Source organism: Triticum dicoccoides, chromosome 7B (genome assembly GCF_002162155.2).
Source record: "Triticum dicoccoides isolate Atlit2015 ecotype Zavitan chromosome 7B, WEW_v2.0, whole genome shotgun sequence".
Lineage (NCBI taxonomy): Eukaryota > Viridiplantae > Streptophyta > Magnoliopsida > Poales > Poaceae > Triticum > Triticum dicoccoides.
The window spans coordinates 585,022,301-585,039,562 of NC_041393.1; positions in this window are offsets into that span (position 1 = coordinate 585,022,301).

A 17,262-nucleotide genomic window follows, 5' to 3' on the forward strand; every position below is an offset into this window, starting at 1 on the left:
ACCAGCCAAAAAGCAAAAAATCTCGTACCCAAGCATTAAGCATAAGTAACATCGAATAATGCACCATAAGTAGGATATAAATTTCATTGCATAACTATTGACTTTCGTACTTTCATAGGGAATCACAAACCTTAACATCAATATTCTTACTAAAGCACAATTACTCATCAACATGACTCACATGTCATATCGTCGTATCTCAAAAACATTACTAAGACTCAAGTTTATTTTGTCCAATGATCTTCATGAAAGTTTTTATTATATCCTCCTTGGATATCTATCACTTTGGGACTAATTTCATATGTTGATTTTGATAAGCTCAAACAAATTTAAGTGAAGAACATGGGCATAACTTTTCTTTCTCTCAAAATAATCTAAGTGAAGCAAGAGAGAATTTCTGAAAAATTTACTAACTCCCAAATAAATCTAAGTGAAGCATGAGAGCATTTCTTCAAAAATAACAAAGCACACCGTGATCAAAAAGATATAAGTGAAGTACTAGAGCAAATCCATGGCTCTAAAAATTTAAGTGAAGTATAGGAGCAAGAATAACATAATTTTTGGCTCTCTCAAAAAGGTGTGTTCAGCAAGGATTCAACACTTAAAACACAAAGCAAAACAAGCAAAGACTCATATCATACAAGACGCTCCAAGAAAAACTCATAATATGTGACGAATAAAAATATAGCTTCAAGTAAAATACCGATGGTTGTTAGAAGAAAGCGGGGATGCCACTCGGGGGCATCCCCAAGCTTAGTTGCTTCCTAATTATTGAATATTATCTTGGGGTGCCTCGGGCATCCCCAAGCTTAGCCTTTTGCTAATCCTTATTCCTGCATCCATCGTAAGATCACCCAAAACTTGAAAACTTCAATCACACAAAACTCAACAAAACCTTCGTGAGATTCGTTAGCACAAGAAAGCAAACCACTACTATAAGTACTCTTGCAAACCTATTCATATTTTTGTTTTTGCATTATATCTACTGTATTCAAACTTTTATATGGCAAAAACTCATCAAAGAAAACCAAAGAATCATCAAAACAAGCACACAACACAAAGAAAACAGAATCTGTCAAAAACAAAACAGTCTGTAGCAATCTGGATATTTCGAATACTTCTGTAACTCCAAAAATCATGAGAAATTAGGAAAACCTGAGTAATTTGTACATTAATCTTCGTCAAGAAGAATCAACTCAAAATCACGTTTCTATGATTTATGAAAATTATTTTCGTGAGTGCATGAGTTTCTGTTTTTCAGCAAGATCAAATCAACTTTAACCCAAATCAACCCAAAGGCCTTGCTTGGCACAAACACTAATTTAAACCACAAAAACACATCTAACCAGAGGTATAATTGAGTATTTTATTAAAAACAGCAATAAAACTAAAAAGCAAAAAGATACAAGTTGGGTTGCCTCCCGACGAGCGCTATCGTTTTACGCCCCTAGCTAGGCATAACGCGTAGGATCTAAGTTTTGTCATCCTTGGTTCTAGATCCATAAGATGCCCTCATGATTGATTCACATGGTGGCCTAATTTTTGTTCTAGGGAAGTGTTCCATTCCCTTCCTTAGTGGAAATTAAAATTTAATATTGCCTTCTTTCATATCAATCACGACACGAATAGTACGTAAAAACGGTCTACCAAGAATAATTGGACAAGATGGATTGCAATCAATATCAAGAACAATAAAATCTATGGGCACATAATTCCCGTCTGCAAGAATAAGAACATCATTAATTCTTCCCATAGGTTTTTTAATAGTAGAATTCGGCAAGTGCAAATTTAAAGAAAATTCTTCAATATTGGTAAGACCAAGCACATCACATAAAGATTTCGGAATTGTAGAAACACTAGCACCCAAGTCACATAAAGCAAAACACTCATCATTTTTAATCTTGACTTTGATAGTATGTTCCCACTCATCATGCAATTTTCTAGGAATTGAAACTTATAATTTCAACTTTTCTTCAAAAGCTTTCATCATGGCATCAACAATATGTTTAGTAAAAGCTTTATTTTGTTCATAAGAATGGGGTGAATTTATCATGGATTGCAACAAAGAAATACAATCAAACAAAGAGCAAATATCATAATTAAAGTCTTTGTAATCCAAAATAGTGGGCACATCACTAGTTAAAGTCTTGACCTCTTCAAACCCACTTTTATCAATTTTCACCTTCCGAATCATAGGGATGCCTTATAACTAAAGTTGACTCTTGTCCAGTCCCTTTTTCATCAATATTAAATTTACTAAACAAATAATCAGTGAAGAAACACCAATCATTTTAAGATCTTCATCACTTTTAAGATAGTTCACTAGAAAACGCTCTTTCTAGAAATTCTCTTTTACCTCTAAGCATAGCGGTTCTTTTCTTACTTTCATCCATAGAAACATAAAGAGCTTTAATTGATTCTTTAACTTTAGGCACAAAAATTTCATCTTGAGAGTCTCTACAAAATGAGAAATTCTACAATACTTCTAGAAAAATCATCAACTTTATTCAACTTTTCCTCTATCGAAGCATTGAAAGCCTTTTGAGTATTGATAAATTCTTTAATATTGTTTTCAAGATCAGACGTGTTTCTATTATTATTCTAAGTAGGATTACCATAGGAATTACCATAATTATTAGAGGAATTACTAGGAAAAGGCCTAGGATTAAAATTACCTCTATAAGCATTGTTATTGAAATTGTTTCGCGGGACAAAATTCACATCTATGGCATCACTATTTTTCTCAATCAAAGTAGACAAAGGCACATAATTAAAATCAATAGGAGCACTTTTATTAGCAACCAACTTCATAAGAGCATCAACTTTTTCACTCAAAGAATTTATTTCTTCTACCGAATTGACTTTTTTACTAGTAGGAGCTCTTTCGGTATGCCATTGTGAGTAATTTGCCATAATATTGTCTAGCAATTTAGTAGCTTCACCCAAAGTAATTTCCATAAAAGTACCCCCCGCAGCGGAATCTAAAAGATTACGAAAAACAAAATTCAATCCCGCATAAAAAAATTGTATGATCATCCAAAGATTTAACCCATGAGTTGGGCAATTCCTTAGCATCAATTTCATCCTTTCCCAAGATTGTGCAACATGCTCATGTTCAAGTTGCTAGAAATTCATGATCTGGGTTCTAAGGGAAATAATTTTTGCAGGCAGAAAATATTTAGTAATAAAAGCATCATTGCACTTGTTCCAAGAATCAATACAATTGTGAGGCAAAGAAGAAACCCAAATTTTTGCGTGATCTCGCAAAGAAAACGGAAATAATTTCAACTTCAAAACATCATTGTCCACATCTTTTTTATTTTGCATATCGCATAATTCCACGAATGTGTTAAGATGGGACGCGGTATCCTCATTAGGAGTGTTGGCAAATTGATCTTTCATGACAAGATTCAGCAAAGCAATACTAATATCACAAGACTCCGCACTAGTGGCGGGAGGAGCAATCGGAGTGCTAATAAAATCATTGTTGTTGGTATTTGAGAAATCACACAACTTGGTGTTCTCTTGAGTCATGATGACTTCACAACAAGATTACACTCAAAAACAAATCTGACGAGAAAACAGTGAACGAAAAAGAGGGCGAATAAAACGGCAAACTTTTGTCAAGTGGGGGAGAGGAAAACGAGAGGAAAATGGCAAATAATGTAAATATCTAGGAGATGAGATATGTGATTAGGAACCTGGTTGATGTTGAAGATCCTCCCAAGCAACGGCGCCAAAAATTCCTTTTGATGTCTGCTAGAACTACGTCGGTATTTCCCCAAAGAGGAAGGGATGATGCAGTATAGAGACGGTAGGTATTTCCCTCAGTGATGAGACCAAGGTTATAGAACTAGTAGGAGAACCTCCTCATACCATGTAAACATCACCTGCACACAAATAACAAATACTCGCAATCCGACGTGTTAAAGGGGTTGTCAATCCCTTTCGGGTACGACGCCTCAAGATAGGCAAACACGTGAGGTAAAGTGGTAGATATGATAAATAGATCGTGGAACAAATAAATTGCAGCAAGGTATTTTTGTATTTTTGGTTTAATAGATTTGAAAATAAATGCAAAGGAAAATAGATCGCAAAGGCAAATATGATGAAAAGTGACCCGGGGGCCGTAGGTTTCACTAGTGGCTTCTCTCGAGATAAATAGCAAATGGTGGGAAAACAATTACTGTTGGGCAATTGATAGAACTTCAAATAATCATGACGATATCCACGCAATGATCATTATATAGGCATCACGTCCAAGATTAGTAGACCGACTCCTGCATGCATCTACTACTATTACTCCACACATCAACCGCTATCCAGCATGCATCTAGTGTATTAAGTTCATGGAGAAACGGAGTAATGCAATCAGAACAATGACATGATGTAGACAAGATTTATTTATGTAGAAATAGACCCCATCTTGTTATCCTTAATAGTAACGATAGATATGTGTCGTTTCCTTTCTGTCACTGGGATCAAGCACCGTAAGATCGAACCCATCACAAAGCACCTCTTCCCATTGCAAGATAAAAGATCAAGATGGCCAAATAAAACCAAAATATCGCAGAAGAAATACGAGGCTATAATACATCATGCATATAAGAGATCAAAGAAGACTCAAATAACTTTCATGGATAAAAACATAGACCTGATCATAAACTCAAAGTTCATCGGATCCCAACAAACACCCTGCAAAAAGACTTACATCATATGGATATCCAAGAGACCATTGTATTGATAATCAAGAGAGAGAAAGAGAGAGGAAGCCATCTAGCCACTAACTACAGACCCGTAGGTCTACAAAGAACTACCCACGCATCATCAGAGACGTACCAATGGACATGATGAACCCCTCCGAGATGGTGTCTAGATTAGATCTGGTGTTTCTGGACTCTGCGGCGGCTGAAATTGATTTTTGTTGACTCCCCTAGGGTTTCTGGAATATTGGGGTATTTATAGAGCAAAGAGGTAGTTCAGGGGGCACCCGAGGTGGGCACAACCCACATGGGCGCGCCTGGGCCTCCAGGCGTGCCCTGGTGGGTTGTGCTCCCTTCGGAGCACCCCCCCCCCCTAGGTGCTTTCCTGGCCCACTAGATGTCTTCTGGCCCAAAAAACCCTCAAAAAGTTTCACTGTGTTTGGACTCTGTTTGGTATTGATTTCCTGCGATGTAAAAAACATGCAGAAAACAGCAACTGGCATTGGGCACTATGTCAATAGGTTAGTACCAAAAAATGATGGACCAATCCCAGTTCTGCCCCTAACTCGAACCCACTTCTCAGTTTTGCCCCTAATTTTTAGATATGCTCAGTTTTGCCCCTCAGACGTTAGTGTCACTTATAGAAATGCCCTTTTGCGCCGTTACCGTCTGGTCAAAGGACTTTGACCATCCAGAAAAAAATAGCAAAAAAATCAAAAAAATCTGAAATTTTGTGGGATCGAAGATAGTCATGTCCACAAGGCGCGTGCAAATTTTTGTGTTGGTTGGACACTCCGGGAGCTCGTGGCAAAGGAAAACAAAAATAATTTATGCCTATGAAAAGTAAATTCAAAAAAAATAGCAAAAAAATCAAAGAGGCTTGAGTGCACAAGGTGCTTGCAAGTGTTGGTGATCAAATGACGTACAAGGCGCTCTAGAGAAAAAAACAAAGTAGTGCATTTTTCAAAGTTTCTTTGAGCTAAACTTTGTTTTTTTCTCCACGAGCTCCTATGACGTCCAAACACAACAAAAATGTGCACACATCTTGCGCACCTAAGTACATTCAGTCCCACAAAATTTCATATTTTTTTGATTTTTTTTCTATTTTTTTGAATTTACTATTCACATGCGTACAAAATTTATGATTTCCTTTGCCACGAGCTCCGAGGGTGTCCGAACGGCATGAAAATTTGTACACACCTTGCAGAGATGAGTATCTTTGATCCCACAAAGTTTCTTTTTTTTGCTATTTTTTCAGGACGGTCAAACCCCTTTGACCGGACGGTAACGGGGGAGAAGGGCATTTCTATAAGTGAAACTAACGACAGAGGGGCAAAACTGAGCATACCTAAAAATTAGGGGCAAAACTGAGTAGTGGGTTCGAGTTAAGGGCATAGACGTAAATGTTCCAAAAATGATACAAAATGACTATATAATTATTGTAAAACATCCAAGAATGATAATATAACAGCATGGAATACACACACATACAAGGAGAAGGAGCAGCCTATGCACTGGCATGCCTTCCTTCCTCCCCGAAACAGCTCTAGGAGCAAGCTTGTACCATCCACATATAAACCACTCTCGGCAGGACTTGGGGTGTTATCTCTCCGGAGAGCCCCGAACCTGGGTATGTCTTGCGTCCCTCGCTCGCTCATGTCGACCTTGCCTCTGGAGCCCACCGGTGCCCTCGAGCCTATCCCTCTCTTTAGCCATCCCTTGGCATCTGTCGTGCGCCCACCATGATACGATACCAACATCGGATCGTCTTCACCACCGTAATATGTCCACGGTGACAACATGTGGTTTCTGTGGTAATGAAGATTCCTGGCAACACTCTCTCTTACATTGCCATGCTGCACACTGTGTTTGGGCACTGCAGGATCATGACATGGTTGAGGCTATAAACAGTACAGAGCCTGATGCTAAAAGATGGGTCTTCGCGCTCATGGACAGCATCCCTTCGAGTGAGTTCACCCAAGTTCTTATCACTCTTTGGGCAATCTGGTTTGCTAGGAGGCAAGCATTGCATGAAAATATTTTCCAGAGCCCGTAGGCCACACATGCATTCATCATGAAATATCTACATGAGCTAGAGGCGTGCAAGACGAAACCTATTGTTGCACCTAATGTACCACTAAACACAAGCCGCTCGGGTATTCCCCTCCTCAGGGAATTGCCAAGATCAGAGTAGATGGTGTCGTCGCCAGGACTGCCGTCGAAGGATCCGTCAATGCGGTCTGCAAGGATTCGCAAGGACACTTTTTAGGCTCTTCAGCCATGAGGATACCATGGGTGGCAGACCCGGCCACGCTCGAGGTTGCGGCATGCCGGGAGGCGATGGCTTTGGCTTTGGATCTTGCACTCCCGAGTGTGATTATAGCATGTGATAACCAGGCTGTGGTAAGAGACATCAACCAAGGAATAGGAGGGTCTTATGCTGCCGTGGGAAAGGAGATAATTGACACCTCGGAGCAGTTCCATCAATGTACCTTCATCTTCGAGGGTAGAGGGACAAACTTAGAGGCACATAGCCTTGCCAAACACGGCTTTGGTTTGGGTCTTGGTCGCCATGTGTGGCTACAGAATCCACCAAATTTAAGTTGTATACCTATGAATATCATTGAGTAATAAAGAAAGTTTGTTTGGTCGCAAAAAAAAATCTCGCGTGAATCTTGTCTGTCGTTTGATGAATCAACCACTCACTTGTGGAGCTTAAAGACTCAAAAAAAATACTGTGGAGCTTAAAGACCCAAAAAAAATACTGTGGAGCTTAATAACTAGACAAGACCACAGTCCTGTTTTGCTGTTTTTTTCTTCGTTTATTAGCTTTATTTATAATCCTAACATGGAAAGATAATTTGCTTAAACTTTTAAAAACATTCATCATGCGTTTCAAAAATGTTCATGCAGTGTAAAATAATGTTTGTGCAACTTATAAAAATGTTGATAGTATTCAAAAAAATGTTCACTCATTTCAGAAATATGTATGTGGCATTAATAAAATGTTAACACAGTGTAAAAATGCTAACATATTTTAGAAAACAAATGTTTCATAACAATAAAAAATTGTTTATGGTATTTTGTACAAAAATGTTTACGTGTTTCAAAAATATGTTCATGACATCGTTCCTAAAAACAATTATACAATATAAAGAAAATGCTCATGTAATTTTAGAAAAATGTTCCGTACCATTCCAGAATATGTTCATGAAATTTTTTAAAAATATTATTGCAATGTCAAAAAATATTTGTGTAATTTGAAAAACAATGTTTTTTACCATTTAAATAAATGCTCAACGTATGTTTAAAAAAGGCTTATCGTGTAATGTGCAAACATTGTTTAAAAAATACTTCTTATATTTGTAAAGTTTGAACGTGTACAAAGAAAATGTATAAATGACATTAAAATAAAAGTAGACATGTATTTAATAAAACATAAACAGAAGAAACCAAGATAAAACTGATAAATAAACCTAACAAAGGCCACGCGTTGAGCATTCGTGATTATCTAGAACTTAGGCTTGCCACAAATGACTCTATCTGACAAAAACCTGACACAGCACCTTCTTCTGTCTGCCTCTAGGCTGCTGGTAGCACATGCGTGGAGTAGTACTAATGACTATTCCTACCATAATCAGTTAGTTAGAAAATGGGTGTGAATTTTCTGTGATAATGTGATAATGGGTGCGAATTTTGTACTAATGACAATTTCATACCATAATCAACACGTTCTTGAAGCTAAAGCAGACGGGTGTCTTTACAAAGAAGAAATGAATGGCCTAGTACAATATGCACCTCATATACAATTCTTCGTCCATGATATTTTTACCATAATATACAGTTTAAACAAAAATCACAGCCGTCCTAGAAGTCCTTTCGACAATCCTGGCACGGATATAGTGAAGCTATTTACGTATGGTGTAATTTTTTTACTTTTACAATTTTTCTGTAATGTGAAACCTAACAACCACCATCTCCCTTACCCGTAGCTGCCTATGTCTCCCTTCGTCGCAGTTGTCACCTCTGACCTCTCTCACTCCCTCTCCTTTCGCATTGCTAGAGAATAGTGGCTGCGCTAAGCCTCGACACTGGCCAATGAAGGCGACGACAGTGAGGTCTGTGCTCGGTAGCCTTCCTCGATGAGATGCAGAGGGCTAGGATGGTTGTGTAATGGTGGCAGTAGCGGTGGTGTTTCCGACTGTGTCGACGACATCTTGTAGTGAGGCATTGGTGGCCATGATCCTATCTGCAGTATGCGACATCAACGGCAGGATTATGCGTCCCAACGAGGAGGTCCTCCGCTTGGGGTGAGGGTGGCGTCGTGATCCTGCGGCGGTAGGTGGTTTTCGCAAGGGCCAAAGGGTCTTGGACCTTCCGATCCAGCGGCAATAGCGAGTATGTTTTGCCCATCAATTCTGCTGCCAAGGACGAAGATGTTGGGGGCATGAGGATGGTGCGAGACTTCCTGAGCATCCTGAATTGGAATCTTCGCGGTGTTGGTGACCTTCGTCTCTCGGCGATCTTCGTCACATGTGAGACGATTGCCTTTGTCATTCGGAGCCTTTGGTGGCGACCGAATCTTATGCGGCTCGACTCCCTGCTTGTGCAGGTTATGATCTCATGTGCATGGCATCTCTCTCAGACCCGTGCTATGTGTGGTTGTTGGGAACGCGGAAAGTGATGGTGACATCACATAATGACTCTGATTTGATGGTGCTTCTCGAGTATCCAGTCTCAGGCTCTGGTTTGAAAATCCTATGCCCAACCCTAGTTGATTACTCCCTCCGTCCGGGTTTATTGGTCCCAAAGACCAAAACAGCAAGACCAAGAAAAAGTACTCGGTTAAAGGGTTGGGAGATTATTAGCACTATTAATGAGCCTTACCAGCTCGCGTGCACCTTGGAAACATGCACATGCAATGGCTTCATGCATGGTTTCCTAGTAAGGCTAGTCATAGTGGGAGTAACTTAGGTAGTAACATAGCACACTTCAAGAAATTTTTTGCATATGTGACATGTAGTTAATGAGGAGAGAGGTGTTTAGAGTAACATAATATTTTTCTTTCGCGAGAGGCACGGGTTTACTTCTCGTGGAGGCACCGATTTGCTTCCTTGAGGGACACAGTCGTGCCTCTTTTTAAAAAGGGAAAAAACATGCTCTTGGTTGGATTTCTTCGTCTGGCTTTTTTGTTTAAAATTTTTGTCAACACCTATCATAATGGGATCTAGTTTTGAAAATCAAAACGCGATGAATCCAACGGTGAAAATGGTTCGAGATTGGGGCACACGGTTTAAGAGATAAAACGTTTTGAATAAACGGATCTATGAAAAAAAAAGAACTCCTAGGTTGCGACAAGTGGCGCACATGTGGTGCGCCACTTGTCACAACCTCATGAGGTGGGAATGACCATTGCAAGGAGTGCTCCTTAACTAGTGATTTCGAGTAGGAAGCGACCACTGCAAGCAATACATCCCCCCCCCCTCAATAATGGGGGTGCGCCTATGTCTCGCTTGAGGCACGACGTAATGGCAGCCTCGCTGTCGGTTCTATATCCGGCGTATCTCGTAGTAGGGTTACTAAGCTAGGAATCTTGGTGCGATGGTAACATGGACACAGGGTTTTACCCAGGTTCGGGCTCTCTCGAAGAGATAATACCCTACATCCTGCTTTTGTTTGTATTCATATGGGTGTAGTACCGGGTACATGTATCTACCATGAGATTGGTCTAATGAATATAAGTTGATCTATTGACTAGCATGGCCTCGGTTTATATAACACACCAGAGGCCTAGGGTTTAGGAGAGCCCTTGGCTTCAGCACCAAGTCTTGTGGAGTCTTCCTTGTATGCGGCATGGGCTGCCTAAAGTGGCCCATTGGTGAACCGCCATGGGGGTCCTCGGCCCGATCCAGCTGGTCGGGAGACGACGTGGTGAGTACCCCCCTAGTCCAGGACACCGTTAGTAGCCCCCTGAACCGGTCTTCAAGTTGGGGACACTCCTCGATTCTTTCGAACTGTTCTTCATCTTCGGTCGTCGGTCTTGAAAATTGGTTCAACAAATCTTCTCATCTTTGATCTTGAGGATCACCGAAGTGAATCCGAAGATTTTACACGTCGGGTATCCGATGAGCCCCTTTAAGTTCTCGGCCTTTATCAATGCCTTGTTATTTTTTACGCCACACCTCGGGTTTGAGGTTGTTCTCGTGCGGCGGTGTCCTCTTCCGTTCGAGCTCCAACGCTGGGCTGCATTCGAGGTATCTTTTGCAACCGAGCACCAACGCCGGACTGTATCCAAGCTCCAACGCCGGACTATATCTGAGGTGTCATAGATCACATTGGCTTGAAAAAGTTTGAAGGAGGTTATCCGAGCTTAACGCTGAAAAGTTCTCTATGGAGCCAGCCGCTTGCAGCCGAGCTTTATGCCGGACTGTGATGTCTACTACACAACCTTCTTCTTGTAGACGTTGTTGGGCCTGCAAGTGCATAGGTCTGTAGGACAGTAGCAAATTTCCCTCAAGTGGATGACCTAAGGTTTATCAATCCGTAGGAGGCGTAGGATGAAGATGGTCTCTCTCAAACAACCCTGCAACCAAATAACAAAGAGTCTCTTGTGTCCCCAACACACCCAATACAATGGTAATTTGTATAGGTGCACTAGTTCGGCGAAGAGATGGTGATGCAAGTGAAAAATAGATGGTAGATATAGGTTTTTGTAATCTGAAAATATAAAAACAGCAAGGTAACTAATGATAAAAGTGAGCGTAAACGGTATTACGGTGATAGGAAACAAGGCCTAGGGTTCCTACTTTCACTAGTGCAAGTTCTCTCAACAATAATAACATAGATAGATCATATAACAAGCCCTCAACATGCAACAAAGAGTCACTCCAAAGCCACTAATAGCGGAGAACAAACGTAGAGATTATGGTAGGGTACAAAACCACCTCAAAGTTATTCTTTCGGATCGATCTATAAAAGAGTTCGTACTAGAATAACACCTTAAGACACAAATCAACCAAACCCTAATGTTACCTAGATACTCCATTGTCACCTCAAGTATCTGTGGGCATGATTATACGATATGCATCACACAATCTCAGATTCATCCAACCAACACAAAGTACTTCAAAGAGTGCCCCAAAGTTTCTACCGGAGAGTCAAGAACGTGTGCCAACCCCTATGCATAGGTTCATGGGCGGAACCCGCAAGTTGGTCACCAAAACATACATCAAGAGGCACATGATATCCCATTGTCACCACAGATAAACACGGCAAGACATACATCAAGTGTTCTCATAAAAGACTCAATCCGATAAGATAACTTCAAAGGTGAAACTCAATTCATCACAAGAGAGTAGAGGGGGAGAAACATCATAAGATCCAACTACAATAGAAAAGCTCGGCATACATCAAGATCGTGCCATAAAGGGAACACGAGAGAGAGAGAGAGAGAGAGAGAGAGAGAGATCAAACACATAGCTACTGGTACATACCCTCAGCCCCGAGGGTGAACTACTTCCTCCTCGTCATGGAGAGCGGCGAGAGGATGAAGATGGCCACCGGTGATGGATTCCCCCTCCGGCAGGGTGCCGGAACGGGCTCCCGAGAGGTTTTTGGTGGCTACAGAGGATTACAGCGGCGGAACTCCCGATCTATCTTGATATTCGATGGTTTTAGGGTACGAGAGAATATATAGGCGAAAGAAGTCGATTGGGGGGTGCTCGAGGGGTCCACGAGACAGGGGGCCGCGCCCTGTAGGGGGGCGCGCCCCCCTATCTCCTGGGCTCCTCGAGGATCTTTTGACTTGATCTCCAAGCCTCCAGGATGATATTCTTCCAAAAAATCACAATGTCGAAGGTTTCATTCTGTTTGGACTCCGTTTGATATTCCTTTTCTTTGAAATACTGAAACAGGCAATAAAACAGCAATATGGGCTGGGCCTCCGGTTAATAGATTAGTCCCAAAAGTAATATAAAAGTGTATAATAAAGCCCATAATCATTCAAAACACATAGTAATATAGCATGAATGCTTCATAAATTATAGATACGTTGGAGACGTATCAGCATCCCCAAGCTTAATTCCTACTCGTCCTCGAGTAGGTAAATGATAAAAGAAAGAATTTATGAAGTGTGAATGCTAGAAGGTGCACAAGTTTGATCAATGATAATTTCAATCACCTTTTCTAGCATGATAATATGTCATAACAGTAGTTCATCTCATAAAACTTTTCATAATCAAGTAACAAGCAATTCACATGTTAAAGCATAGACCATAAACTTTCTTGAAAACTAGCAAACTTCATTCTTAGTCATCAATAAATTGCAATTCATCTTACTTTCAGGAAGAGTCTATGTCAGAGCTTTGATTTAGCAAACTTCACATACTCAACTATCATATAGTCTTCTACAATTGCTAACACTCACGCAATACTTGTGGTTATGAAGTTTTAATCAGACACAGAGAAAGATTGGGGCTTATAATGTTGCCTCCAAACGTATTCACCTTTGGGTGATGTCAACAATAATAGTTCATGCTAACGTACATCCAATTGGATATATATATCAGGATCACCCCACCACAAAGTGCTTGCCAAAGGATAAAATGAAAAAGGGAAAGGTGAAGATCACCTTGACTCTTGCATAAAGTAAAAGACATAAAGTAAAAGATAGGCCCTTCGCAGAGGGAAGCAGAGGTTGCCATGCGCTTTTAGGGTTGGATACACAAAATCTTAATGTGAAAGAACGTCACTTTATATTGCCCCTTGTATATGGACCTTTATTATGCAGTCTGTCGCTTTTATTGCTTCCATAACAAGTTCATACAAAGCTTATTTTCTCCGCACTAATAAGTCATGCATATTTAGAGAGCAATTTTTATTGCTTGCACCGATGACAACTTACTTGAAGGATCTTACCCAATCCATAGGTAGGTATGGTGGACTCTCATGGCAAAACTGGGTTTAAGGATATTTGGAAGCACAAGTAGTATCTCTACTTGGTGCTAGGAATTTTGGCTAGCATGAGGGGGAAAGGCAAGCTCAACATGTTTGAATGATCCATAACAATATACTTTAACTGAGATGCGAGAAAACATAACCCATTACATTGTCTTCCTTGTCCAACATCAACTCTTTAGCATGTCATACATAATGAGTGCTCACAATTATAAAAGATGTCTATGATAATATATTTATGTGTGAAATCTCTCTTCCTTCAATATTCTTTCATGAATTGTTCAAATGACCAATACAATGCTTGCTAACCGTCAATAAATTTACAACCTCTACTTCTTAGATGTGAAGTCATTACTCGCCATGGGATAAGCAAAAGAGACATATATAATTTCAGATTTATGACAATCAACTCATTCAACAATTTACTCATAGGATATAAGTGAAGCACACAAGTAAATGACAAACTACTCCAAAAAGATATAAGTGAAGATCAATGAGTAGCTAAATAATTATGCAACTATGTGAAGACTCTCTCTCATTTAAGAATTTCAGATCTTGGTATTGTATTCAAGCAGCAATAAAAACAAAATAAAATGACATTGCAAGGATAGCACAACTCATGTGAAGAAGCAAAAACTTAGGTTCAACCGATACTAACCGATGATTGTTGAAGAAGAAAGGTGGGATGCCTACCGGGGCATCCCCAAGCTTAGATGCTTGAGACTTCTTGAAATATTATTTTGGAGTGCCTGGGGCATCCCCAAGCTTGAACTTTTGTGTCTCCTTAATTCCTCTCATATCATGGGTTCTCTTTTTATCAAAAGCTTCATTCACAACAAACTCAACAAGAACTCGTGAGATATGTTAGTATAAACCAATGCAAAACCTTATCATTTTCTACTGTAACAAATCACTAACATTATTATTCAACATTGAATACTAAATGTCTCTGCATATTTAATACTCCTATCCTCAAATAGAATCATTAAACAAGCAAACATATGCATACAATGCAACCATAACAGCAATCTGCCAAAACAGTATAGTCTGTAAAGAATGCAAGAGTATCAATACTTCCCTGAATCCAAAAATTATGAACTAAAATTCCCACTGTAATGAATTTATCAGATCTTAATATGCAAAAAGATTCAACATTATACCATTCTCTGACTTTTCTAGGGAATTTTTGAAACAGCGGTAAACTTTCTGTTTTCAAACAGCAATATGTATACTAGCAAAATAAGCATGGCAAAGGCTATCCTTGACATTTTTATTGAAACTAAAGGTGCAAAACATTATTCTAACTAACAGAAAGCAAAAAACTAACAAAATAAAATGACGCTCCAAGCAAAACACATATCATGTGGTGAATAAAAATATAGCTCCAAGTAAAGTTACCGATGAACGAGGACGAAAGAGGGGATGCCTTCCGGGGCATCCCCAAGCTTAGGCTCTTGGTTGTCCTTGAATATTACCTTGGGGTGCCTTGGGCATCACCAAGCTTAGGCTCTTTCCAATCCTTCTTCCATAGTCCATCGAATCTTTACCCAAAACTTGAAAACTTCAACCACACAAAACTCAAAAACAAAACTCGTAAGCTCCGTTAGTATAAGAAAATAAAACCACTTTAAGGTACTGTAATTAACTCATTCTAAATTCATATTGGTGTAATACCTACTGCATTCCAACTTATCTATGGTTCATACCAATTAATACTAGCCATAGATGCATCAAAATAAGCAATCAACACAATGAAAACAGAATCTGTCAAAAACAGAACAGTCTGTAGTAATCTGTATCAAACGTATACCTCAGGAATCTCAAAAATTATGAAATAAATTGATGGACCTGAGGAATTTGTCTATTAATCACCTGAAAAATAATCAACCTAAAAGCACTCTCCAGTAAAAAATGGCAGTCATTCTCGTGAGCACAAAAGTTTCTGTTTTTTACAGCAAGATCATAAAGACTTCACCCAAGTCTTCCCAAAGGCTCTTCTTGGCACTTTATTGAAACAAAAGCTATAAAACATGATTACTACAGTAGCATAATCATGTGGACACACAAAAACAGTAAGGATAAATATTGGGTTGTCTCCCAACAAGCGCTTTTCTTTAATGCCTTTCTAGCTAGGCATGATGATGGCAACGATGCTCACATAAAAGATAAGAATTGAAACATAACGGGAGCATCATGAAGCATATGACTAGCACATTTAAGCCTAACCCACTTCCTATGCATAGGGATTTTTTGAGCAAACAACTTATGGGAACAATAATCAACTAGCATAGAAAGGTAAAACAAGCATAACTTCAAAATTTTAAGCACATAGAGAGGAAACTTGACATTATTGCAATTCCTACAAGCATATGTTCCTCCCTCATAATAATTTTCAGTAGCATCATGAATGAATTAAACAATATAACCAGCACCTAAAGCATTCTTTCATGATCAACAAGCATAGAAAATTTACTACTCCCCACATAAGCAAAATTCTTCTCATTCGGAATAGTGAGAGTATCATAAGAGACTTGAACACTAAAAATTGTTTCCACATTAAAAGAGTAACGTTCAGAAAAAGGGTAATCATAATCATGACAAGATTTGTAAATATAATCATCACTACTTTTTATAGCATAAGTTTCATCACAATAATCATCATAAGTAGCAACTTCGTTCTCATCATAATCGATTGAAACCTCTCCCAAGATAGTGGAATCACTAAATAAAGTTGACACTCTTCCAAATCCACTTTCATATTCATCACAATAAGATTCAACATCTTCCAAAATAGTGGGATCACTAATTCCTAAAGTTGGCACTCTTCCAAACCCACTTTCATCAATATAATCATCATAGGTAGGAGGCATGCTATCATCATAACAACTTTGCATATCAAAACTTGGGATGCTAAAAATATCATCTTCATTAAACATAGCATCCCCAAGCTTGGGACAAACATCAATTTCAGAAAATATATTCTCAAATATTTCATCCTCATCAAACATAGCTTCCCCAATCTTGGGCTCTTTCATACCATAAGCATAATCACTCTCATCGTTAAAAATATGGATAGCACCAATAGTAAAGCAATTATCATCATCACAATGAGTAGTAGGAGCAACATAATTTGGGAGGGATACCTTTCTACCTTTGTTGCTCCTTCTTTTCTTTTTCTTCTTCACATTATGTGTAGGTTCAACCTTCCTCTTTGAGCTCCTTATTGATGAGATTGGTTGAATAGAAAGCTCCTCCTCGTTACCTGATTCATCATGAGAAATAATAGGAGTATATTGGGAAGTCTCTTCCCTTTCATTAGTATTCTCATCATCTTCTATTTGCTTTCTTTTCTTTATGTAATTGGCAATATAAGGATTTTCAATGCAATTCACCGCACAAAGCATATAAATCTTTTCTAGATCAATATCAAGGAAATGCTTAAGATTAAATTCTGGAATAGGCTTAGTTAAACGTTTCAACTCTTCATAACCCAAAAGCAATCTATGTTCATTGTAATGAGAAAGGGAAATCAAATCATCACAATTTTTGGACATGATCCGATCATGAAACAATTTGCATTGGAGATGTAAATGATCTTGTTTAT